Raw genomic sequence first — 24,806 nt, forward strand, 5'->3', positions numbered from 1 at the left:
TATGAGTGCAGTGTTTTTGAAGGAAGCAGCAGACTGAGTTGTTCCTTCCCTGTGTTGGTGAACACCAACAGCACTCCCATATCTCAGGAGACACTGGGGTGAATGAGACCAGCTTGGTCTTATGATCCGTGCTAGGTGAAAGATAACAAACAATATCAACTGAGTCAAATAAATTATACCAGGAACCAATTTATGGCTGCACCAGCAACCACCCTGGAGCCTGAGAAACAACTCAGGGTCCTCTTCCAGCAAGCACCATACAATGAGCAGCTCCTGGCCAGGGTGAAGAATCTGCATATATGGACTCAGTGAGCTAGGGTGCTTTTTTCTGACTCCACTTTTATTCAGTGTCCATTGCTGCTCACTTTGAATGTGCTCATGCCTTCCTTCTGTTTTAGAAGCTGCTTGTTATTTTAGTGCCTTATCCAGTACTGCTAGTATCAGAGATGTTTCCTCTCCTATACAAATACGGACATCACATTCAGAGCAGACCTCAGCAGAGCATCATATCCATTTTCCTGCCCCAGGGCAGGACAAACTCTCCTCATGTCATCCCTGGCAGATGTTTGTCCCATTTAAATACTACCAGAGATGGGGATTTCAACCGTATCCCTGGTGCTTTGTTCTCTTCTTCACTTGAAAGCTTCTCCTGATATCTATTCTGAGTCTTTCCTGCTGCAATTTATTCCTATTTCTACTTATCCTACTACCTCTGAAAGCAGAGGACAGATTATAGCTTTTCTAAGTGTCTTTTTTATGTTATTCAAAACTTAAGTTCCCCACTGAATTTTCTCTTCTCTCAACTGAACAATCCCAGGCTGTTCAGTCTTTGCTTGCAGGTCATGTTTCAGAGACATTTGATTTTCCTGCTTTCCTTTGGTCTCTCTCCAATCTCTCTGCCTGTTCCTTGAAGTGTACATTAAAACCTTATGCTGATTGCCTAGGAAAGCCTCCAATGCACCAGGTTTTGTTGCTGCTTAAAAGAGAGCGAAGTCATATCTCATGGCCTAAGAGTTCTATTACAGGCTCCCACATCTCACGCAAGCAGGCACAATGAAACCGTCTCCGCAGAAGTTGGTCTGGCCACCTTCAGCTGCTCACTGTTTGGACAGAATAAGAGTTGGCTGCACTCAGCCAAGCCAAATTCCAAACTAGTTTGAGCAAAAGATGCTATTAAGGACTCCAGGATTTGACCCTGAATCCTAAATTACAAAAGTGACCTCAAGGTGTACCAGAAAACAGTCTATTACCTAAACTGTCTCCTCTGCATTTTTTTAATACAGGAACCTTTCAAAGTAAAAGAAGTCTAGCAGCGTGTCAAATATTTTTCACTATGTATGAATTTCTATGAGCCATATGGAAAGGAAGGGGGGTGGGGCACCACATTTCCATACAAAACCTCTTCCCCATGATAATAAGGATTCAAAATTCCATTTGCAGGCAGGATCTAAAAGGTTAAACGTGCTGGTGGAGCTGCCAGTGTCACCCCCCAGCTTCTCCCCAAAACAGCTCATTTTTTCAACAAAGCCAATTATCTGAAAATGACAGGAAATGATTAGTCATGTTAATTAAAAATAATTTTCTTTCCCACTCCTAAAAAGGTCAGATCGTCAGCTGTATGGAAAATTGAGCCTTCATGCACTTTCATTTGATTTCCCATTCAAAGTCTAATTAGTTACAATTTGTTGTTAAAAGAGATCTTTTTTTTTGATAAAGCCCACATTTTTTATCCACTCCCTCGTCATTATCGGGTTGATATTATTATTGTGCTATACATGTATATGTTCTCATCGTGGCTAGCCCAGAAAATACAGAACAAAAGCTCACCTAGACAGGTGCATTTTGAGGCTTTTGTGTGCACAACGCCTCGCACACGGGCAGAAGCCTCCATGATGTCCTTCAGCCTGAGATTTCTGCAGCTTGAGCTGCACCAAAGAAGGTTTGTGTGGTTCAGAGACTGGGAGAAATCAGGGCCTGTCGGACACTCAGCATCGCTCTCCCTGTTGTGAACTTCTGGAGAGGTTAGAAGATGATACTACAAAGCAGAGCTCACCCCCAGCCTTCTGGGGAAAATACAACTCTTGTCCTAATCCTCGCTTGGTTTTCCATTTTTCACCATTGAGGAATAACATTATGCAGAGCTGGGAGAGCTGAGGCATTTTTTGAGGTTACCGCTGGGCGTCTGCCTGCTGCCGTGACGCAGCACTTCCAGCCTCCCGTTAATTGTCAACATCTTCCAGCCTCCTGTTAATTGTCAGCAGCTCGTCTCGGTGATGGGAGCCACGTGGTTCCATCCAACAGGCTTTCGCTGGCACATTTGCTCAGTCAGCAGGGGTCTAAGTGCATCATCCGCAGGCGGCTTCCCCGTCGCTGCATTCCCTTATCCCTCCAGCAGTAACACTCTTAGTGGCCAGTGCCAGGGCTGGTTTACCTAAGTGGGATCAGCCTTCCTTTAGGCAATGAAAATAGGTGGTCCCGTCCCTGTTCCTCCTGGGACATCGTTACTCGTGGTTGTCACTGTGCCTGAAGACACCAGACCAGGACCCTCATGTCTACATGTGTGGAAAAGGTTCATTAACATTTCTTGGGCAGGGAATTTCCTAGGCTGCCTGACTGGCTCTGCCATTTGCTCGTTCAGTCCATAAACTTACTCATCCTGCACTCGATAAGCTTTGGCATCTGCATTCAAGACATAGGACCTGGCCTTTCCCATGGTTTCTGTGATAAAGGGACAGGGAATGAGTCCAGTGGAAAACGCATGTTCTTTCTTCCATGGAGGATTTTCCTGATTTCTCTCTCACATTTTTTTCCCCATCCTCTCCAAGGCAAATAAGTCACACAACTGGCAACTCATACATGGAAAGCAGCACGCTGAAAAATGAGCACTCACAATTTGTTTATGTACAAACTCTACACAAGAGAGGCAACGCTGATAGGATTGAACAGCTACAACACTCAGCTGTAAAACACTGAGACACCCTCTATGCATAGCATAGAGACTACCCAACAGGCTGTGATAGTGATAAATGCCATCTCGGGAAGCTCCTGGATGGGAGAATTGATTAATGTAATGATTTCCAGTCTGATCCTGGCTCATACTGGAATCAGCACTCTCCCTTTCCAGTCGCCTTGAGGCAACTCGCTCCTAAAGAAAATTGGTTTTTCTTTTAATGAGAATTTGTGCTTCCACATCTCCTCCCACCTCCTGTGGGTGCGGCAAACCTGGGGAACAAATAGGAGTGTTATTACTGAAAATAACAGCTTAGAAGAGCTTCAGACTAACTCCCAGTGTCTTAATAGAGCCCGTCAACATGGAAAGACCATTGAGTAGCACCAGTCAAATGAGAAACCACTTAGCAGCACAGCAGTGTGGGAGATTAAAATGCCTCTTTGCAGAATATAAAGGTCAGTGAGGCAGCAAAGTCCTTAAAGGGGAAGACAATACATTTCACGCACGAAGGACCCAGCCTGGAAAGATGTGTGTCAGCCATGTGAGTCAGTAATCCCTTCTAAAGGAAGATGCATTTATAGACACCATTTGGGGACTTAACAGCATGTGAAGGTAACAGCAGCCCTGTGGCCAACCACAGGCTCCCCAGCTGGGACGAAAATCCTCAGAGACAGGGAGCTGTGCCCATTTTTCCGCTCCCTGCTACAACACCTGCTCTCCAGGTGTGAGAGAGCAGCACATGCCATAAAACACCAACACACCCTGCCCTGCTCTCATTTCCACAGCCAGACTTAGCCACCTCATGAAATCACACAACTGAGCCAGTGTGCTGACGTCCGTACTGACGGCTTTTAAATCCCACTTGTCACCCGGCTGTTTGAATGAGTCTCAGCAGCAATGGCCTCATCATGCTCTATGAGTCTACCTCGCTCAGCTAATTGGAGTGCTGTCGAGCTCACCTCAGTCCAAACACATCCCTCTCCTGCCCATGGAGGCTTTCTTTCTATTCTACCCAACTGGCAAAAAATAATGGCAAAAATAAAAATAATAAAAATAAAAATAAAAATAAAAATAAAAATAAAAATAAAAATAAAAATAAAAATAAAAATAAAAATAAAAATAAAAATAAAAATAAAAATAAAAATAAAAATAAAAGGAGCATTAGGGAGATAGGAGTTTTGAAGTTGTGACAGGCAGTGGTAGCATGTGAATGGAAGAATGAGCTGAGTACACTTGATGTACCCACAAATAAACACATGGAGGCAAAGAGAGGTTGAGAGTGTCTGCAGAGGTGAATTCTCCTCTCCTTAGTAACCCTGTGAAACTAAACCAATACTGATGGTGATTGTAGTAAGTCAGAGCAGGATCTAGCCTCCTGCCTCCGTTTTCCAGTTCTATTTGCTATGCATATTATTGATGATGGTGATGATGGTAATGATGATGATAGTAATGATGATGATGATGATGATAATAATAATAATAATAATTAATAATAATATCCAGCTCTTAAAGCTTTTCCAGAAAAAGCTGATGTTACTCAGACTGCTGCCAGCAGGAGATGTGGAACAGCTTGCTATGAGAAAATGCTGATTCTGAAAAGTCTGAGCGTTTCAAGGGACAGTATCAATTTCATCTGACTTTTATTTAACATTCTGCTTGGGTAAGGTTGAAGCACTTCATTTCAACATCATCACATTGACTTTCAAATGAATTATATTTTACAACAACAAATGTTGCAATAAGGAAATTTGTAAAAGCCCCAACTTCATTACATGAGAAATTTTGAAATGCTAGGGTCCTTTTTCAGAAAGTGTTCAGCCTTTTCTGAAATTTCTCTGCAATGGAAAGAGTAGAAATAGCAGTGTTCAGGGAGCTCTAGCTGGAAGCCACTGGCTGAAAAGAGACAGTAACATTGAGAGTGAGCTTGCCTATTCATGGGAAAATAAAAAAAGAGAAGGCTGAATCTCCTGTGGGATGCAGGAATCAGCTGTCCTGAGGACAGCTACATCTATGACCATGTTGTTCACCAGCCTTTTCAAGAGCCCACCAGCCTTCTAAAGCTGGATGAAGGTTTCTCAGCAGACCCAGTTGTACAAGCTGCCCAGAGCTCTGCTGTTGGGAAAGCAAATCACAGGCACTTTGCTGCCCCACAAATACTATGCCAAAACCCAGCACCGCTCTTGAAGCTACTGCCAGGACACAACTTCTAACTCGGTGCGTGCTGGCTTGCTGCTGTACCACTGACCTGCTCTGCATCCTCTAATGAATTACTTCATCTCTGCCTTCTACACACCTTCCTCTGCTTATGTTCAATTTAGCTCTTCCTGAGGGCAAGAACTCCAGGTGGCTCTTTAGTGTCTAACACAACCTTGGTTAGCTCTTCTAGGCAGAAATGTGTTACAGATAATAAACTTCAGCGCTTGGATGATGAAAATAGCCCGCAGTCTTCATTTGACATTGCGCTCAACATGAGCATATATGAGATCAGATCTTGCATTATCTTGATCTTTGCAATGGGTTTTGTTGCACTAGGAACTCAGTGAAAACCATAAAGCTAAGACATGAAATGCTGCTGCCTGCCTCTATCAAATCTTTGATTTGGATGTTAAACCATGTGGAGACTGCACACTCATTGTAAATACATTAGGGAGACAAAACAAAAACATCTCGAGGAAATGGTAAATGGGTAAAAGGCTTCTGAATTTTTTAATAACGCATGCTCTTTTTGGAGGGTTTGCTGAGGATTTTGTTTATAATCCCGCTGCAAATAAAGTACTCTGAAATAAAAGCTGTTTGGTCCTTTCAAGCTAACAGCCCTTTGTTTGCAGCACATTAATGGAACAATTTTTAAATAATGACTTATTTTTTATTTCTCTTGAAAGATGCTTTTTTTGCAGTCAGAAGCTGGTTCTTTTTTCCCAGTCTGCACTCTGATTCATTAGTACTAGTTGCATACAACTTGTAGACGTTTATTTGTTCAGTTAGAAATGGGACATTAACGTTTTAAGAGAATGATGCATAGCTTTTAGAGATAATATTCTCTCTGCCCTATTCTGCTGATGCTCTCTTAGAAAGTGCAGAATGCCACAATCTCTCCTTCAAAAACGATGAGTTTATTATAAACAGTTTATCACTTGAGCCATGATTTTCTCTCTCTCTCTCACTTTTTTCTAATAAACACACTTAAAATTTTGTGCATGCATTTGCTATGCAGAAAAATTGGAGACTGTCAATATTATGCAGAGTCAAGAAAAAATCTGACAGGTCATGAGCCTTATCTGTCCCACCCCCAGAACCTTTTCAGAGCTTTCTGAAGTCAAGCCTTTAGAGTCCTTTCACCCTGTGCATCTCAGTCATGACCTGGAGCAATCACTTATGGCCAGGTCTGATATCCTATATCTGAGTGCCAGCAGTCCTTGTAGCTCTTGTTCCTGAGCATGGATGATATGCCAGGGACGTGTATAAATATTTATATATCCTGTTGCTCCATGCGCAGTTCAAAGTGCAAACTATCCCTTGTTTTCCTATTCACTTTCCAAGCATTTTGGACACTCGAGTAGGAGATAAGCACCTAAATCACTAAAATACTACCCTACTGAGGCAAGAATTAAGTTCTTCATTACATGCAAAATATTGCACTGAATGGGTGTTAAGGCTGTAAAATCAAGTGTTTGTAAATTAAGCCATGCCACAATTACAATTTCCCACTCAATCTGAAGGTAGTCCACTGGAAATATAAGCATTGTGACATGCCATGTACTTTGTACTGTCTTCTGCTGCTCTTAACTTAGCTAAATACGGGTAGGTGAGTTATACGGAAAAATTTTATGTTTCTGATACAGGACGATTTCCTCACCGAATGATTGCATTCCTGTCTCTGCTGCAGAGTATATGGGCTATAGAATTTTTCCATGAAATTACCGCTACAATTTCTTAACATCAGTAAAGCAAAGAGCTTCTACCACATCAGATACTTGTAAATGACTGGATTATCTGGAAAATAGCAGAAAAACAAACAAAAGAAAATATGAAAAAGGCAAACTCATCTAGCAATACATCAGCCACCTAAATGGCTTGCATTAAGCCATGCCATATGCAACTACTACCCTACCTACCTATGACTTTTTGGCCCAAATATTTACCACAATATAAGTATTTCTAGCTCCTCTAGTCCTCTTTAAGGAATACTTTTTCATTTTGCCTCCAGCTGTGGCCTGGGCAGTGCTCAAACCCTGGAAATCTGCTGGCAGCGGCTAAGGCACATCTCCTTCCCACTCTGTGCTGTGGTCTTGATAACCAGATTTCCCTCTGCCATCTTCCCAATCTCAAATACCTGGTTACATCTGCCAGGGTTAATTTTTTCAGCCCCTTGGGCTATCTGACACCAGGCATTGCAAGAGGGGGGCAGAGCTGGCCAGAACTGGTAAAACATGGGGCAATTTAAGTCCGAGAACTGAGCCTGTGATTGGGGTTATGAGATGTCAACGCCAATCCCAGATCTGCCAGCATAAGCTTGCACCTTCCTGGGCAAACCACACATTTTTCTGTGACATCTTTCCCTTAGCACTTAGGTCATGGGCTAGCATCCACCTGGCTTTGTAATCCACTGGAAAAAATGTTGCTGTATTTGCTAAAATGATGACCACAGACACATATTTGCTATTACATGCCTGCATTTTATGTCCAGAAGTCACAGCTGACAGTGTTTTAAAATAAAAGGATATGAGTGTTGTACTCCAGGTTTGAGAATAATCTGGAGTAGTAGGAGGAGGAGCATGGCATCGTTTATGTGAGTAAATGTAGTATTCAAATGCATGTTTATTCAGAATGGTTCAACAGTAAGCTAAATTGAATGCACCAGCTACCTGGCAACAAAGGGACATTGAAGGTACAGAGAGACCAGATTTATCAGGCTGGACAGATTCAGGCAGAGTAAAGAGAATGAAAATGAGGTTCCCATGAATTTCCTGGCTTTTATCAGCTTGTGTCATGCATAGTCCTAGTATTAACTGAATCTACATTTGTATCTGTTATCATCTATTTGGGTGACCGAGACTAGTAATTAATAATAATAGCAACAGGAATAATGCTGCTTTCAGAGCTGAAAAATATCTGACACTGATTAAACTGCAAATCTAAATAATTGATATTAATTACATGAAGTTTTCAGCAATAATCTGCACAAAAGAACTCTGAAATTAGAGGATTAGAAACCAGAGATAATACTCAGCAGCTGGTCCAAAGGCATAATGCAAGCATGTAGGTGACGTGATACTAAGGGCTATGAGCTATGATTCATAGAGCTCTTCATCTTGCTTAACCCATGTTAAACTGGCATTTGCTGAAGTAAGATGTCCAGGCTGGCAAAAAATAGATTACTTGTTCCACAGCATGTTGGAAATAAAATCATCTCAACTTTCTGTCTTTGAATAAGGAAGCATTCTTGGAAGACTTGCAGTTTTATGATTTTGTACCCTCATTTCCACTCCCAATTTGCAATCTCAGGACAATGTATACACCATCAAATACCACCCCAACAAGATGCAACCCAACAACTAATCCAAATATCATGGACATAGATTGGATCTCAAAACCACCACCACAAACACAATTTTAATATTTGTCTTCCCTGGAAAGACACTGGCTTGTGCTAAATCTGCAGCAGTGGCAACCTGGTGGATAGATGTCAGACACCAGCTGAGCATCTGGCCCCTTATTGTATTTTAAATGATACGCATTTATAACTGTAAAGCAGACCGACAGGCGATACTGTCTAACATCACCATCACTAATAACTCTAATAGCTCATGTATCCACAGCCTGCTCCAACCTGTCCCATCTCAAAGCAATTTTGAGACAATGGGCTCATCTCTTCTTAGATAGATATAAATGAGATAGATAGAAAAGACACAATTCCCTCCAGCACAATTAAATGACACTGCTCCCCCTTCCAACTTGAACTACCACATTGCAACCACTTGTATTATTATTATTATTGTTGTTGTTGTTGTTATTATTATTATTATTGCTGTTATTATTGTTATCATTATTATTATTATATTTATTTAAAGTGAGGCAGTCTTTTTAAGGAAAAGAAATGCTGAAATGTGCAAATGTGCAGGTATGGAGCTGTGCAAATCCATCCTCTGCTAAGCCTTCCTGGTGAAAGCGCAGTTCCCCTTGAGGCCAGCATGAAGAACTGCCTTTGTTGTGGGGAAGGTCCCAGGGCGCAGGCAGTATTAGCACATCTTTACCAAAGACTGTACTAAGGCTGCCTTAGCCCCAACAGTTTTGAAATCTTGATAGGATAGCTCTGCCAGTATCCAGCCCAGTACCTACAGGTGCTCTGGAAAGGGGTGTACCAAGGCGTCCAACTGCTTTTCTCCTTGGGCTGTGAGTGATGGGACGCTGGAATTGGCCTCCTCTCAGCAAAGTAGAGGGCTAGAAATGCTGCTCTGCAAGCGAGAAGGAGGAAAGAGAAATGGGGCTGAAGTAATAAGCACTGGGAAACCCATGGTATGACATGGTTTGGCTCTTTCCAAACTTAATGCATTTTTTATATGTTGACATAAAAGAGCACATTTTCTGACTCCCCTTGGATAATTACCTGATAAACCCCCACTTTTGGAGTTGGTCCGAGCCATCCATTATACCACTGCCATGAACTTTATTTCATACCACACCAGGGAGGAGACAGAACAGTTGGAGTGCTCAGACATTACATGTAATAACTGGTCATAAAAATCAATGTAAAATTTAATGCAAAAGGTCTGTGGGCACCCAACCATTGGAATCCAGTGATAAGGCAGATGGAGAGCAGCACTATACTTTCCAGCAAGTAGTATATTTTCTTTAATGTCCCTACATTATATGTAATGCTGTTGCTGTTTTGTCCATCTACATACTAGTTAAATGTGCTGCAGCCACGATATTTATGTCTCTGGGTGGTTTTTGGTTGCAGTTTCCTCTTGGACACGGGGAGTGTTATGAATTCTGGATGGATCACATCTCAGGACCTGGGAGAGAGAGAAGAAATGTCTTTCTGCCACTTCCTCTGTTGCTCCCTGGCTGATATGCAGCTTGTAGTCCTGCTGTGCCCTACTCCTCATAGAGGGACTGGGAACAAAGTGCTTGTGAGCCATGGGTGCCTGACCTAGACAGTCCCAAAGAGCAAAGGTTGCATTTATGTGCAACGTGGGTGCTGTGCATATTGCCCAGACGGTCCCCAAAGAAGTTTGGTGCTCACATGGATAATTTCATAAATTTAAATAACAGCGCTTGTCAGCCAGAGGGTCCTTCCCAACTCACTAGCTGCTTCACAATACGCAGTGGAGATGAGATGGAAATGGATCCTTGGATCCACCTGAAATATGTAAATAAATTAGAAAAGACCAGAGGGTCACTGACCTTTGCTTCCAGCTTCACATGAGAAAGGAATGGGACGCTGAAGTCCCAACAAAGGGATATGTCTCTTCAGTTGCTATCTGTCCTCACTCAGCATGCCGCTTTCCACATGCATTCCCACAGGAGTGAGGGAAGAAGAAGATTGTTTGTTTATATCTTTTTTGACAAGCACAGGTTTCAGATTTAAGGAACTGAGAGTAGAGAGAGAGTTAATGCTCTGATGTATCTGTAAAGGCAAAGAAGCGGGCGTCCTGCTTTGGTTGTAATGTTCAGAATTACATTGTTCCTAACCGTTTTAGCAACAGGTTTATTTCAAACATTGGTAACTCATAGAATGAGTCACTCTATTAGCTTTCTTTTAGATATACAGCTGCGGTGGCTGTGCATGAAGTGTATTAAGTCTGGGGCATTTTCTTTTAGTTCTGGGAGCTGCTATTGATTTTACCCTGATAGATACTTGGCTCCAACATACGATGAAAAATCATTTAAAAGAGAAAGAGAAAAGAATTCTTAATTCCTCACATCTGTGATTCAAAACGTCTGCATTTGGATGTCACAGCAAAATTCCAAGAAAAAAAAAAAAAAAAAGATTGGCCAGAAGAATGGGGGTCATTGCAAAGAGACTAGAAGATGAAGGAACAGAAACAGGATTTTGTGAAGCCATTTTACAGTGCAGCTAAAGTACTTCAGAGTATTTATTAAAGCAAACAATTATGCCATTCTGTACTGTTTAAGGTTATTATAGAACTTGTATTAGAAGAGTAATTGCCTCTGGATGAGCATATGGCTTCGTCTGCTGGTAAAAAAGAGACCATTTCCATAGGCTAATGATTTCTGTATAAGAACTGGACTGCAGTGATTCAGAGAATGCAATAGATGAGTTTTCAGGCATAATCAGAAAGTGATTAGGTAAAAGTCTGCCTCATATGGAAATATGAATGTGAGACACAACAGCATTTGCTCTTGGATATGATGAATCAGGGTGTGTTACATGTATTAATGGAGATGAATATTTATTGATACATATATGTATCAATGTCACCTGTGCACACCTTTCCTGCAGGTGCAAACGACTACCAGGTTCTACTCACAGTGCTCAAGCAAGATGATAAATTCTGCACCTTGAAAAATGCACCTATCTGCCCACCTCAGCACATCCTTCTGCTGCTGGTCAGAAAAAAAAAAAAAAAAATAACAGCTCAGTAAGTTCTCCCTGCTGTAATAATGTTTTGCACTCTGAGTTGAGTTTAGGCCCCTTTGAAGATACTCCTGAAATCACGAGATCAATTCAGGCCACCTTATCTGGAGTGGATAAAGGCGAGCATCTGCTGCAAGTGGTATTGAAAATCCCTTCCAAGGTGTGATTTAAAAACTTCAGACAGCCTGCCTAGAGTTATACCAGAATTAGAAAATAACGTCCCCATTTCACAGAAGGGTAAACTGGCTGACAGAGAAGCTGGTTGGATTGCTGGTTATTACACAGCGAGTTAGGAGCAGAGCTAGAGAAGTGAGTGGAGAGCAGCCTAGAGCTTCATCCCAAGCTTCTGTGGGTGGAACAGCAGAGGGAGGAAGAGAACAGGAGGAAGAGGAAGCTGAGGGGTGGTAAAAAAAAATCAAGGTACTGTCCGACTTCCTAACTTGTGCTCAGCAATCAAGCACATTGCTGAGGGTCGTGGCTATGCTGAGAACACCACGTGATAAGTACATCGGGGCACTGCCTCGGAAGAGGCTGAAGTGATGAAAACTCACTGGAGGGCTGCAGATAGAGGGGAGCACTGGGAAGGAAGCCAGCACCTCAGGCACTGGAAAGCCGAGGCTGTCCAAGTGACGTGCACGGTGAGAGCCAGCGGGTGTCCTGTTCATGGGGCTATTTGTCACACTAAACTAGATTATCAGGAAATAGAAGTCCAGCCTACGTGTTTATAAATCCTTCCACATCCCTGCTCCAGGGCTGTGGATGTGATGTGCAGGAATCTGGCGAGGAGGTTACTGAGTCATGAAAAAGCAGGGCTCCAGCCACTCCCTGTCCAGGGGAGGGTAACACTTCGGGGTTGAAATCTCCTTGTGGTTGAGCTCTGCCTTACTTATCTGTCCCCCACTGTTCTCAGCCACGCAGAGTTCATCTGGTCGGCTGCAGACTTTCACATAGGTGAACTGGGAGCCTGCAGGAGTACGGGCTGTTCATGGCTGCCATTGAGCCTTCCTGCCACTGCAGGCACTGCCACCAACACAAGCAAATGACTGTCTCTATTATCAGCTACTGTTGTTAGGATTGAGAACAGTTAAACAGAACTCATGGAATATAATCATCTCAATTGATGCTGAATTTGAAGTTTCCAATATTAAATAAGCATAGAGACCTGCAGTTCAGAATTAGATTCTGTTTTTTATTGCATAGTTTATCTGAAGTTGTGAAGAGCCTGTTATTTCTGGCGGTCTAATGCTCTGGAGTTTTTTCTGTCAGTCAAAGGCCAAAGGCCCTCTAACTGGAGATGTCCTTTTGCAAGATGTCTCTGAGGAGCACTGCAAGGAGCACTGCAGAGACAACCCTGCAAGGCCAAGCCATCTTCATGGTAATGGTTCTGCTTCTCAGATAAAACCAGGGCTCCAGGATGGGAAATAATGGGAGAAAAAATACAGTCAAGGCCAGAAGATAGCAGAAAAATTGCCATAAGTCAGGGCAAAACACTGGTTGCTGCTGGGTGGTGGTGCTGGCTTTTATACTCAAGTCCCACCAAGCTCTTTCCACACCTGCTGACGTCTAACCAAAACTGTTAAATTTTGCGTAACATCCCACTTAGTTCTGCCAGACCTCCACAAACAGGAAGGGACAGGTTGAGTGCAAGCAGGGGACCGCATGTCTTGAGTAATGACCTTGATTCATTACTCTGCAACACAGCCACCGGCATCACATGGGGATAGGAAGCAGGGTGATGAATCAGGCCCTGTGCTTGGTGCGAGTTCAGAACTCTGTCTGATTGGCAAATAGCTCTGAAACCAGTCCCAGTGCTGTGCGAGTAGCTTCATTACTCTTAAGCGCTATATTTACTGAATAATTTGGACTGAGCATTTTCAGGTTCGTTAGTCCCGATTGTTCACTTTTCAGATTGTTTAATATGTCTCTCAAGCCACGTGATTCTGTTTTTTTCTCTAAAAATGAGAGCAATGGGTAGAAAAGTGCTAATAACAAAAAATGCACCTTCTGGAAAGTTGGTTTGTTCTCTTTTTTTAACTGAATAATGACCCAAACAAAAGCTCATTAAGCTCTAGGGGTTTGGGAACATCGTTTGGATGCGCTGGAGATCTCTGAACATTTGGGGAAAGCAAAACTAGAAACCTGAGTTAAGCTGAAGAGAATTCATTCTCTCAGCTCCACTTCAAATTATATTCATCAGTCTTGAGCCATGTCCTTCTGCTACACATCCGACAAACACGGGTGCAAATGCCTCCTGTGATCTTGCTGCATAGGCTAGTGGACCTCTCCTGCAGCTAGCCCAGTTTCAGGGTACAAACACAAATACAGGGAAGCAGCCTGGCTTGATGCAACCCAAGTCTCCTAGCTCATCTCCCTGCTACACCAACCTCCATTCTCACCCATTATTTCTCCATCTAGCTCCTTGGAGGATCAGTCACCCAACCTGATTCTTCATTTATTCCTCTTTCCTTTCTCCTCTTCACCTTTCTCATTTGCTTCTCTCCACTGGGACTGTTATTCCATTCTATTTTGGTTTTAGGTCCAACACCTAAACAATAAAAAATGACATGCAGCAAATAAGTGCTTTACCCAGAGCCTAGAGGATGGTTACAATCTAAATGAAAACAATTTATAATAAAAGCTCCAAATCTACTGCCATTTAGCAAAAAAGTTGAAACAAATGATCCCTATAAATCATGCTAAGATTTGTTAAGGATTTTCAAGCCACATGTATTGCTTAATTACGGAAAAATAATATGCAAGGAAAATGCTGATGATCGCTTTTCGAAATATATTCTTGAATGTCGCACCAGGCTTATTGGCGGTAGTTTCATTCACCTGTGTAGTACTGTACCACGAAAAGGAGATAAAAATCAGCCATGTGGTTAAGGGAAATCATTCTCAGTACAAACTGAAAATTAAGATAATATATGGAACCAATAACACAATATCATGAGCATACCAGTATCAGAACCATTAGCTACGCAGACTAAGCAAAGGAAAGTCAGAGATTTTAAGGCCATGAGAGGGTCTATAGCTCTGATTGTCCATGTAACCCTGGCCAGAGAAATCACCTCATTCTCCTGTGTGTAAGGCCCATCTTATTCACACCATGCAGGAGAAGAGAGCTAAGAGACTCTGAGGAGGATGAGTAAATCAGAGCAGGGGAAGCAACACCAGGGCACAAAGTGGGATCCCAATGAAGGCACCAAATGTCTGTGTTTGTACAGAGCCTCATAGAGGTGAGTCAAGCAGGCTGCTCTCTCAAGGCAGTGTTATACATTTGTCCCCAGTGCAAATGGAGCTGGTTGGGAAGTTTCAAAGGTTTAACTGCAGGTGTCTTTCTTGATTTAGGTTGTTTTCAGGTGCTTTTCCTTAAGTTGCTTTTCTAAATGCTACATCTGTTTTTGGAGCTTCTGAAAAGCTCATAGTAAAACCAAATTTATATTTCTTTAAGGCATAACCATGAATAACCAGCGTTAGGATGGGTACTGTGCTGGGCACAGAATAGAGAACTTAAATTGTGAAGGTCTATGTTCTGCTTAAGCCAGCAAGAGGATGTCCATTTTCAGGAGTGCTAGACTAAAATGAACTCCTCCCAACCCCAAGTCCTCCTGAAATGAGGAAAGAAATAAAGAAATTAGCTAATGCCATGATTTATCTTGTAGCATTTGGAATCTGCCCCCTTGAGCAATCAAATCCATCAGCCAAATCTCTGTGGTGAATACTAAGGCTTAAGGGTTGCTACAAATCCTGTGCTTCAGCACATGCAGAATGAACCTTCAGGCTTCCAACCCTCAATGAATAATCCCAGAAAAGCCAGCTGACCTGTCAGGCCGTGCAGATAATGCTAAAATACATGATGTTAATGAAGTAGCAGAACTACCACAAATAGTAGGGATCATAAAAATAGAGTGAAAAACTGATTGCACTACAGTTGTGAAAGTGGTTGGTTCTCACTCCTGCCCTTTAATTTCTTTATTTTCAACAGAGTCTACCTCGGCTTCCATCATGAATATTAAGCAAATGAAGTCTGGAAAGCTACCTCCACTACCTGACATAACAGTGTAACAGCCCTGAAGTGGCAGCTCTGAAAAGAGAAAACCAGGATGGCCAGACAAACCTGGGAACAAGTTCGTACAGACTGGAGAGTCTGGAGGAATCGGCCCTGCAGACCAGACAAGGAGACAAGTAAGTGAAGTTTTAGGTTCTCTCTTTGGTTTGCTACATTGCACCACAAACTGTCTGCAAGTCCTCTGGGAAGATTTTCTGTGCTACAATTATCCATCTCTTCATGGCTGAAACAGGATTACTGCCTGTGAACTTGGCAAGGTTTTGAGAAACATTGAAAGGTTCTTTCAGTCGGGACTTCAAAGTATGACCTTGCAATTGCCAGAGAGCAGCTAGCACCTTCCTTCATACGCAGGGCAAGTTAACTTCCATGTCTTCCTTCACTTGCAAGTCGGGTGAATTTGCTCTGTCCAGCCACCCCCTCCTCATTCCCTTTGCAGATGCAGAAAATACACTTCATATCCCACACCAGTCCTAGGCACTTGGAATTGCATTGCGCTGAGTTTCATCTCAGAAACCTTAATTCAACCTTAATTCAGGTTTATTTCATTGTCACAGAGATATGCCAAGGCACTTAATCTCAGTTAGTCCTTAGCACAAACAAGTTTTCATGGAAAATGTTGGCTGGTAGCGCCTGCTCTGCTTGAGGCTGGTGCCCTAAAGATGACCTCTCTCTTATACACTCCTCTTATTTAAAAATGGCACCTAGCTGCTAGAAAAACACTGTTTCCCTCCCACTCCCAGAGCACCATGAACCCATGAGAATCTGTTCGAGTGTCCGGTGGTGCCAGGGCAGAGGGCACTGATCTCCTAGAGGGACACGTCTGCAATGGTACCCAACACCACAGGAGCAATGCCCTCACAGCAGGGGCTGGCTTGGCTTTGCCAGTGCTAGCCCAGAAGGAGTCTGTCCTTCCCACACCTTGAGGTCTTCTGCTTGGTCTCAGACAAAGGTGAAGTCAGCTCCCCTCGTGACCCCCACAAAACATTGCAACCCCAGCGCTGCTTTCCCAAATTTTATCCCACTAGGTCTGCTTCCTGCTTCCTGGCTTGCAGCATCACTGATAGTTTGATGGGGGCACAGGTGGACCATGATGGAATGGTACAAGTCCAGAGTAGTAAAATGGGTAGAAAATTATCAGAAAGAAGAAAAGATTGAAATGAAGCTTCCAATGATGCAGTTTCCATGGCAACTACCCTTCTACACAGTTTTAATCCACTTTTTCAGGCAGCCATTCCAGGATGTGCAGGGAACCACACAACAGCTGCACATATCCTATTTCTAACACATCTCCTGATTAAAATAATTATTCCATATAGAGAGATTGTCCTGAATGGCAGTGGCTGAAGTTTTGGGTAGCCGTGGGGGAGGAGTATTCTCACAGTGCTAGATGCTTTCTGAAATAATGTATGTGGATGCAAATCCTAGCATTCACTGGAGGTGAAATGAAGGACACACATCCCAAAACTATTGCAATGGGATGTCTCATTGTCCCTATGGGACAAATGTCACCGTGTTGTGTGTATGGCACTCTGTCATGGATGAAATCAAACCTGGTCTTGTTAATGAGCTGCAGGTTGCTGAGACCTTACTTTATCCAAAGTAGCAGGGCCAAGAGTTAGAGCCAGAACACATGCCTTGCTGTCACACTCCATGTTCAGCCCTCACAAAGATCCAGGACAGCCCCAAAGCTACCCCTTTACTTTCAAATTGTCATCTTAGAAATGGAAATTGGGGAAGTATTTTGCAGGTGAATCATTTCTCTGTAATCCTAGTGGGACTGTGTGATGATTACAACACTTTGATTCTCTGTGGGGATTACGTGGTCTGAAATCAGAACACAGGGAATCACCTTTGTAGTCCTGAGGATGTTATTTCTCTTTGTCGTTGTTGCTATTGTTATCTCTACTCTAGCTTCTAAAGGCCCCTGCAAAGACTGGTGTTCCCTTCTGCTAAATAACATGACAGGATGAGACAGAGACTATACCCAAGAGCTTGTAACATATACCAACGTGGTAGAAAAAGAGTAGAAGGAAAGTCAGATTCTTGACAGGTACAGAACTAAAGAAGGGGTGAATTAAATGGTTTCCTTAAGGTCGCATACCGAGTTTATGGCCAGAACTGAGTGCAGATCCCTTGAGTCCCAGTCAGGCCTTTTATCACTGGCATGGCTCTTCCTTTGCTGCTCTCCCAGGCTGTCAGTCTCATTTGTCCTATAGAAATATTGAGATAGCTCTGGCAGATGCATTACCTAAAGAGGAAAATGTCTGAAATTATCCTTTCTTCACTCCAAGGAGTGCCAGGGGAAATCTACATTTCTACACAGTAACTATGTTAACCACTTAATTCCAAAGGAAGCAGATAGCAGGAAGATATTAGTGTGGGAATGAGCAAGTAAATAAAAGGATATTTCTCCCCAATAAACCTCAATTCTCTGGGAATTATTTTTGAAGTCTACAAAGTTAAATTACAAAGAAGCCTGCCAGAACAGGTAATGACTATACTTCAGGGAGAGCCAATTGTCCTAGAAAATTTTATGTGCTATGGTTACAGTGCTGGAAGCAAGAATTTAACCAATACGAAGGATCTCTGGGTTACAGCACCTCCACCAGGGACTTCGGGAGGAACTCTGGTACTACTTAGCACTTGATGTCTAAACAGATTATGAGCTCTTGACTTTTTTGGCTTGTTACCTACTCACTCATACAGGTCATTTCAGTGTTTTAAGAGGAATTGAGTGACCACTGGCCAGGAAGGGCTGAAAAATCTGACTTTAAAGCCCAGTTGAATGATGTTGAAATTTAATGTTGATAGAGGTGAAACATCTCCCTTCCTCCAAGATCACTCAGGCTGACACCCACTGTTTAGTGACGGTGGAAACCAGAACAACTGCATGTTTTCAGCAGAGTTGTTCCATGTTCATAGGGATTAGCAAGGCTGTGTGAGGAGTACCATGTTTGCATGAAATGAGCAATGAGCAAATGGGCTTGTAGGTAGGGAATGCCAGAGATAGGGTTGTGGCTACTATAGGACCATAGATTCAGGAATTTGTGGGTACATTTTTATTTAGCAGCAGCTCGGTTGTCTCTGTCAGACAGGTGTGCAGGCTGGCGTGACTCTGAGGAGTGTTATTTGCCAAGTAAAAGGCACAGAGAAGGAAATCTTATCTTGCACTTTCCAGTGTCCCCATTTCATAAATATGATACATTAATATTCATTATACCACGTGCATTATCATTTTGGAAGGAGATTACTGGGGATTCACTATTTTCTCTCCATCATATTTTCCAATTAGGATCCTCTCTTTTGCAAATAATAAGCTTTTTTGTTGCCAGAGGCTTTGCAGCAAAGTTCCAGTCAGGGCTTTGGAGCTCTGCTCAACCTCCATTTCAAAAAGAAGTGCAAATTGAAGAACAATTATATTTTTAATAACAGGTTAATCTTGCGGCACTAAATATGATTAGAGAATAGCCTGGCTAGCGTGGAAGAATACAACAGATTTTAGGAGTTGTTCCCAAAAATTGCTGGGGGTTGGGAAAGGGTGAATCTGTACAAATACACCACTGAGTTCACCGGGGTGGCTGAGGTTTCGGGATACTTAGAGGATGGACAAGAGGATAAGAGAAGAGTGGAAAAGCAACTAAAAAGGAGTAGCTTGAGTCCTTGTTCGTACACCATGAATAAGTCTTTTGGCTCTGTTGTTCTCTCACATGGACAAAAGCATTCAGGCCTGTTCTCACTTGGTGGCAGCAAGGCAGGTGGCTGGGGATGGGTTTGGTGCACGCTGCTGACCTGTGCTGGGCAGGGGAAGAGCAGACCTTCAGCTTCTGGGAGTTATCTCAGCTTCTTCTGTACCTCGAGTCCTTTCTTTAGGCTCCTTTGTGCAGAGGCAGAGGACCAAAGCACAGCTCTTCTTCAAAGAGGAAAGAAATGAGGAATAGGTATGCAGTAGAGACACTTAGATGATTAAATGCCAGAGACCCGGACACCAGATAATGCTTGAGATAAACACTGAGATGCCACCAAAAGCCACTGTGTGGCTTTGTGTGCAGCCACTGGTCCATCACACTTCTGGAGAGTGAATTACAAGCAAAGGAAATGAGGAAAAAAATGGAAATGTTATTGAAAATGCACAGGAATGCCAGAAAACCCTTCCTCTTCCTATTCCCCCACTGCCTCTCCTCTTCTGAGTGTCTGTTCCCTGAAAGATTCTTTGCCTTTGTCAGTTGTGGTAGAAAGATGTCTCCAGGTGAGCCTGCCCTATCACTCTGGGCACAATTAGACTAGACAAGGCATCTACAAAGACAAAAGATGTCCAGGACAAGGAAAAATCACCCCTCTACACTGCTCCTTTCTCACCTCTCCACGCTGCTCTGAAGCAAGTACTCGGTGCCTACAGCCCTTCATGCCCACGCAGATCTTTAACAAAGCGAGCCATCCTCACTGATGCTAATTAGTTAGGCTCTAGATTTCTCCTTCAATTACCACAAAGTTTTAAAGGGGAAAAAAAAAGAAAAAGAAAAAAAAAAGAAGTCTAAATTTACAGTCAACCCTTTGAGAGGCTAACTATTCCCCACACACACATACGCATGCTAGTAAAACAGCCCTTTAAAGTTGTTGGTGTTGTCAGTTACAAGAGCGGCATTTAACATTTAATGGTTGTTTTTGGTCAGAGCTGTTACTTTTCATTGTTTGCTAGATTTGTTCCTTAAATTTGCTTGGCTCTGTGCCATGCAGTTCTTCTAGATTTGCTTTATATTGTGCTTGGGGTTGCAAGATCTTTTATGATTTTTTTTTTGTTTTGAAGACATTTTATGAAATGATTTTCATTTTTCTTGCACAGTCCATTGTCTTGTCATGTCTGATATTTATCTGGAGAGCCCAGGTGTCCCCTTACAAGCCCTCTACAAGTGCCAACATGTTCACATTCTCCTCCCAGTACAAAGTCACCAATTATCACAGTCTTGAGGATCCCTGAGAATGTTCTTGAGTTAATTGGACTGGACAAAAGACTTTGGAAAAAATGGTACCTCATCTGACAATGCTGCCTGGTAGCTCTTGTAGAGGTCTATGGGAAAAGCAGAGTAGAGATACTAAGGAGACAAAAAAAATGAAGTGCCTTTACTTATCGTCCATAATAATGGAGAGGCTGGATTAGCTGTTAAATTAAAACAAATGCAAAACAAGAAAATCTTGCTGTGCCTCTTGACCTTTTTTTTTATAAACAGACACTGACCCATTATTGGCCAGGTCTGTTTTAACCAAAATTTCAGGCAGTGAGAGGTTTTCACAGACGTCTGCCACAGACCCTCTTTGACCAGTCATCAAATCTGCATCGTCCTGGTGTCCCAGTGGTCCTTATTCCTGGTGCATGTGATTGAAACGTGGCAAGATTTCAAAGACAGGACAGGCTGATCATGTTGTTTGGGTTCACCTCTAGCTGCAAACATGCACAAGACGCTTCCACAAAGGCTCTTTGCAGAGTACAGAGGGCACCCAAAGAGCTGACCCTGCAAACAACAAGGGGACAAACTTCACCTTCCCATATATTCAAAATTTTCCTTCCACCTAGCCATATCTTTCCTCAGCCAAACAATATTGACCTGTAGGTTTTTAAGTTCAATTTCTGCTCCTCTTACATCTTTACTGGCATGTTTACTGTGCTCTTAATTAATTATTTGTAATTGCTTGTGTTTTTTCCCTTCTTTTTGTGCCTTTGTTTCTTGTTTCTCTCCCAGCCTTGGTAACAAGATGTTGCATCTCTCGAGGCTGGCGGGGTAAAAGCCTATTAATAAATAATTAAGTTCTGAGGCTCCAGCAGCGTGGAGTCACGTCTTGCCATCACATGGCTGGAGTCTCCATGGCGACTCACCGGTGTGAACTGAAATGCTCTCTTTGGGAGGAGGCGAGAGGAGGTTATACAGGGCAAAAATGTGTGAAGTTAAATTATACTTTAAAAAATTAAAGGTGCCGTTATGCTGGCTAGTTCTCTAAATGATCTAGAAAGATGGAAACCTCCTATTAGCCCTGCTCCACCAGCATCCCTCGCTTCTGGCTGCCACTGCCCCGTGTTTATGTTCTGCTCCAGAGCCTCCAGCACGGAGGCTTTTCCACCCTGTAGATGCCAAGCAACGTTTTCCCATTACCCAGTCCCCTCAGACCTTCCCAATCTGCAGCAATCCTGCCACCAAACTGTGCAGCCTCAGTCCCTACGATGAGAGTGACTGATTGCTAAAGAAAAGCGAGCACAAACTGATTTGTCATGTGTCACCAAATTAAGTCTTGAGGCCTGGAGTCCAGAGGCTCCTGCTTCTCTGCTCCTCTGTGTTCTTGTTTCCTACTACATTAACATGTCGCCTTTTCCCTGGAGTCATCCCGCAGCCTACGTTTGTGCAAAATTCACACCTGCTCCTCATTAGAGCCAGATTTTGAGAAGTCTTTGCTGCGCATTTCTCCTTTTCTGGCAATACTCAGAGGCAGCTTCATGTGCTGGCACACAAAGTAGCCCTTCTATTTTTCCCATCTCATAATCCACCTCTAAGTATAGCAAAGACATTTCTTGTCCATTCAAAGCTGTAGTTTTCAAATGAAAAGCAGTTAGCTCAGCAGTTCCAGCATCTGTAAAAGTATGTCCTTGTGCGGCAGCGTGATCTGAAACTCCCTTAGCCTGTTATCAGCTTTCCATCTGTGTTAGCAGCTACGTTATTCACAAGCATCCTGATTGATGTATTTCAGCCAATATAACTTTCCCAAACCCCACTTCTCCAATAATGTTTCATGGGAACACGAGAAATTTCTAGCTCCTTGTAATGCCAAGGATGTAAATCACACTAATTGTCTCCCAGATTTCAGAAACATCCTGGGCTTTCATTTCCTCTGCAAACTTCTGGAGCATTTACATTAACTTTTGGCAGGTAAATGGTAGGGGGCCCAAACCATCCGTCAAGTAAAGCCGCATTGAAAACACATCAAGTTAGGAGCTGTGGCAGGTAGGTAGGTCTCTACTCCAAGGGAACAAAGTTTTTGATATCCCAGTTCCCTTCTCCTTGCAGGAGGACACGATGTGCAGCCCAGTAACCTCACTCTTTCCACCCAGGGACATTTGCTGACTGCTCAGTGTCCACAGCCCCACTGGGAAGCAAAGTCCAGGGGCCAAGACATCCTCTCTGTGTTACACTCAGTTTTTCTTTAAGCTTGTGGTATGGGATCAGGGCAAAGGTCTGTGTGGTAAAGGGTGGCTCTGGTCTGGCAGAGCTGAAATTTGCTGCAAACAAATTTCACAAAGTGTACAGCCAGGGAATGGGTCAGTTCCTCTTTCTTATTACCAAATTTCTGGGAAAGAGTGTGAAATAGAAAGGTTTCTCTCAGCTCTTTTTATTGGCCTATTTCCCCCCTTTTCTTTTTTAGTGGAATCTAAAGAGGAGATGAAAGATGGTTTGAGTGAGGTTATCACAGGGATAAAACAATACTTCAAGGTGTTTCAGACCTGTTTTCATGGTGTTCTCTTGTAGCCACTGCAGAGGTTTTCAGAAATTGTTTCCCAGCCTTTCTCACCTCTACACTCCTCTCCTCCCAACAGACTAAGGCCAGAGCAGAAGAGGAAAGTGGATTAATTTTTTTTTTCTTCAGCAATCTGGCATGCTGTCTTTGCTTCCACACTTTTGATATTCACCAGCCCCAGCAGAAAGCAAACAAACAATCTGAAATTCAGGGCTTGATAGGTAAAACAAAGAATAACTATGTCAATTATTTTGATTCTGAGGAGAAATGTTTGCTTTTTTTTTTTTCTTCTAAGACTGCCTATGGTTTCTAACACTGAGTTGGGATTTAAAATAATTCGTCTGTATTTAAGTGATGTTGGCAACCTAATTTTGACTCAATAGTTCCATGACACTGAAGGAAAAAGAGAAAAAAAACTAATTGCAAAACACAAAATAAGCAGAAATGGTTTCAGTGAGGTGTTTTGATCATCCCCATGAGCTGTTTTCTTGCTGTGTTGTGCGTGACTGAAAATCAGAAAGTGAATCTGCCTATTAACAAATGGGAAGCTGACCAAACCAGTTTCATCAGACTGCAGTAGAAAAACAGAACAAGGGAGAAATAAATGTAGGAAAGTAGGTGATTAGAATTATTTCCATTCTGTCAAAGAGAGCGCATGAATGATACAGGAAAGGCTTCCTCATGAAGATTTTAAAAAAAGAAAAGAAAGAAAAAGCATAGTTTAATTTCTTAAGATGGGGAAAAGGATGAACAGATTCCCATGGGGGTGACTGAAGCGTGGTGTCATGGACTGGCAGGGAACGAATGATTTGGGGCAGCCCCTGAGAAAGGACTCCACCTCTTCTCCTAACCGTAATCTGGTTTCTCTGTGCTGCTGCTCGCTTTTGGAGTAAATTGCAAACCTGCACAAGGAGTTGAATAAACAAATTACTGCCTGCGCATGTGTGTTCATTAGGGGAGAAAAAAAATAAAAAAAATGCTGATTACTTGGCAGCCTGGCATTTCATAATATCACAAAGGGTTTTGAGAGATGAACAGCTAACTGCAAGCCTGCCGTGGAAACCAATATCTTCACCTGTGGGAAATGCAAAGATAACAGGCAATTGTGACTAAAAATGCAATTACTACAAGAGAAAAAGATTCACTTTCCTCCATGTGCATAGAAATCATGAAAAGATATTTTCATCCTAGGCCAACAAGGCCTGAAGCTGGGTTTTATTCTGCACTTAGAACCACTAATAATTTTTCACCTCTTATGCATCTCCCAGACAAAAATATATTCTTCGCCATCTCACCTAGAAGGATCTCTACTTCTACGCAATTATTTTATCAGATGCAGGGAAGCAGGATAGAGAAAGCAAATATTTGCCTTTGATCATTTAAAATTCCTATTTTCTCTCTCTCTTTTATCCTGTCTTTCAAGATCAGATTTCTACTGCAACATGAACGTGGACAAGACAGAGCTTTTAAAAGAAAACATCCTAATTTTTAACCACAATCAAAACATAAGAGAAGCACAAGGCCACTCGGTGCAGAAGATGAGGAAGGCACATCCTGCACACTGTGGGATGGATGAAACTGGTAAACGCCTATATAAAGCTCAGCAAAATGCCTTGTCTTTCACACTCCATTTGTTGCATCCCTTCAGGCAGCTGACCTGCCAGCTGATTGCTTTACTTCGGGTC

General features: G+C 42.6%; 1 protein-coding gene across 2 annotated transcripts in view; it reads left to right on the plus strand.

Annotated features, from left to right (window-relative positions):
* The window catches only part of AGBL1 (AGBL carboxypeptidase 1), a 440,078-nt gene that overhangs the window by 372,471 nt on the left and 42,801 nt on the right, over nt 1–24,806 (plus strand). The window contains exons 24-25 of one of the 2 annotated variants that reach the window (XR_010834249.1): nt 15,541–15,740; nt 24,545–24,702. The gene's annotated coding sequence lies outside the window, so the exon portion shown is untranslated. The remainder of the gene's footprint in view (nt 1–15,540; nt 15,741–24,544; nt 24,703–24,806) is intronic. The other variant, XR_007166158.2, reaches the window with a different exon arrangement.

This window comes from Anser cygnoides, chromosome 11, assembly GCF_040182565.1.
Source record: "Anser cygnoides isolate HZ-2024a breed goose chromosome 11, Taihu_goose_T2T_genome, whole genome shotgun sequence".
Lineage (NCBI taxonomy): Eukaryota > Metazoa > Chordata > Aves > Anseriformes > Anatidae > Anser > Anser cygnoides.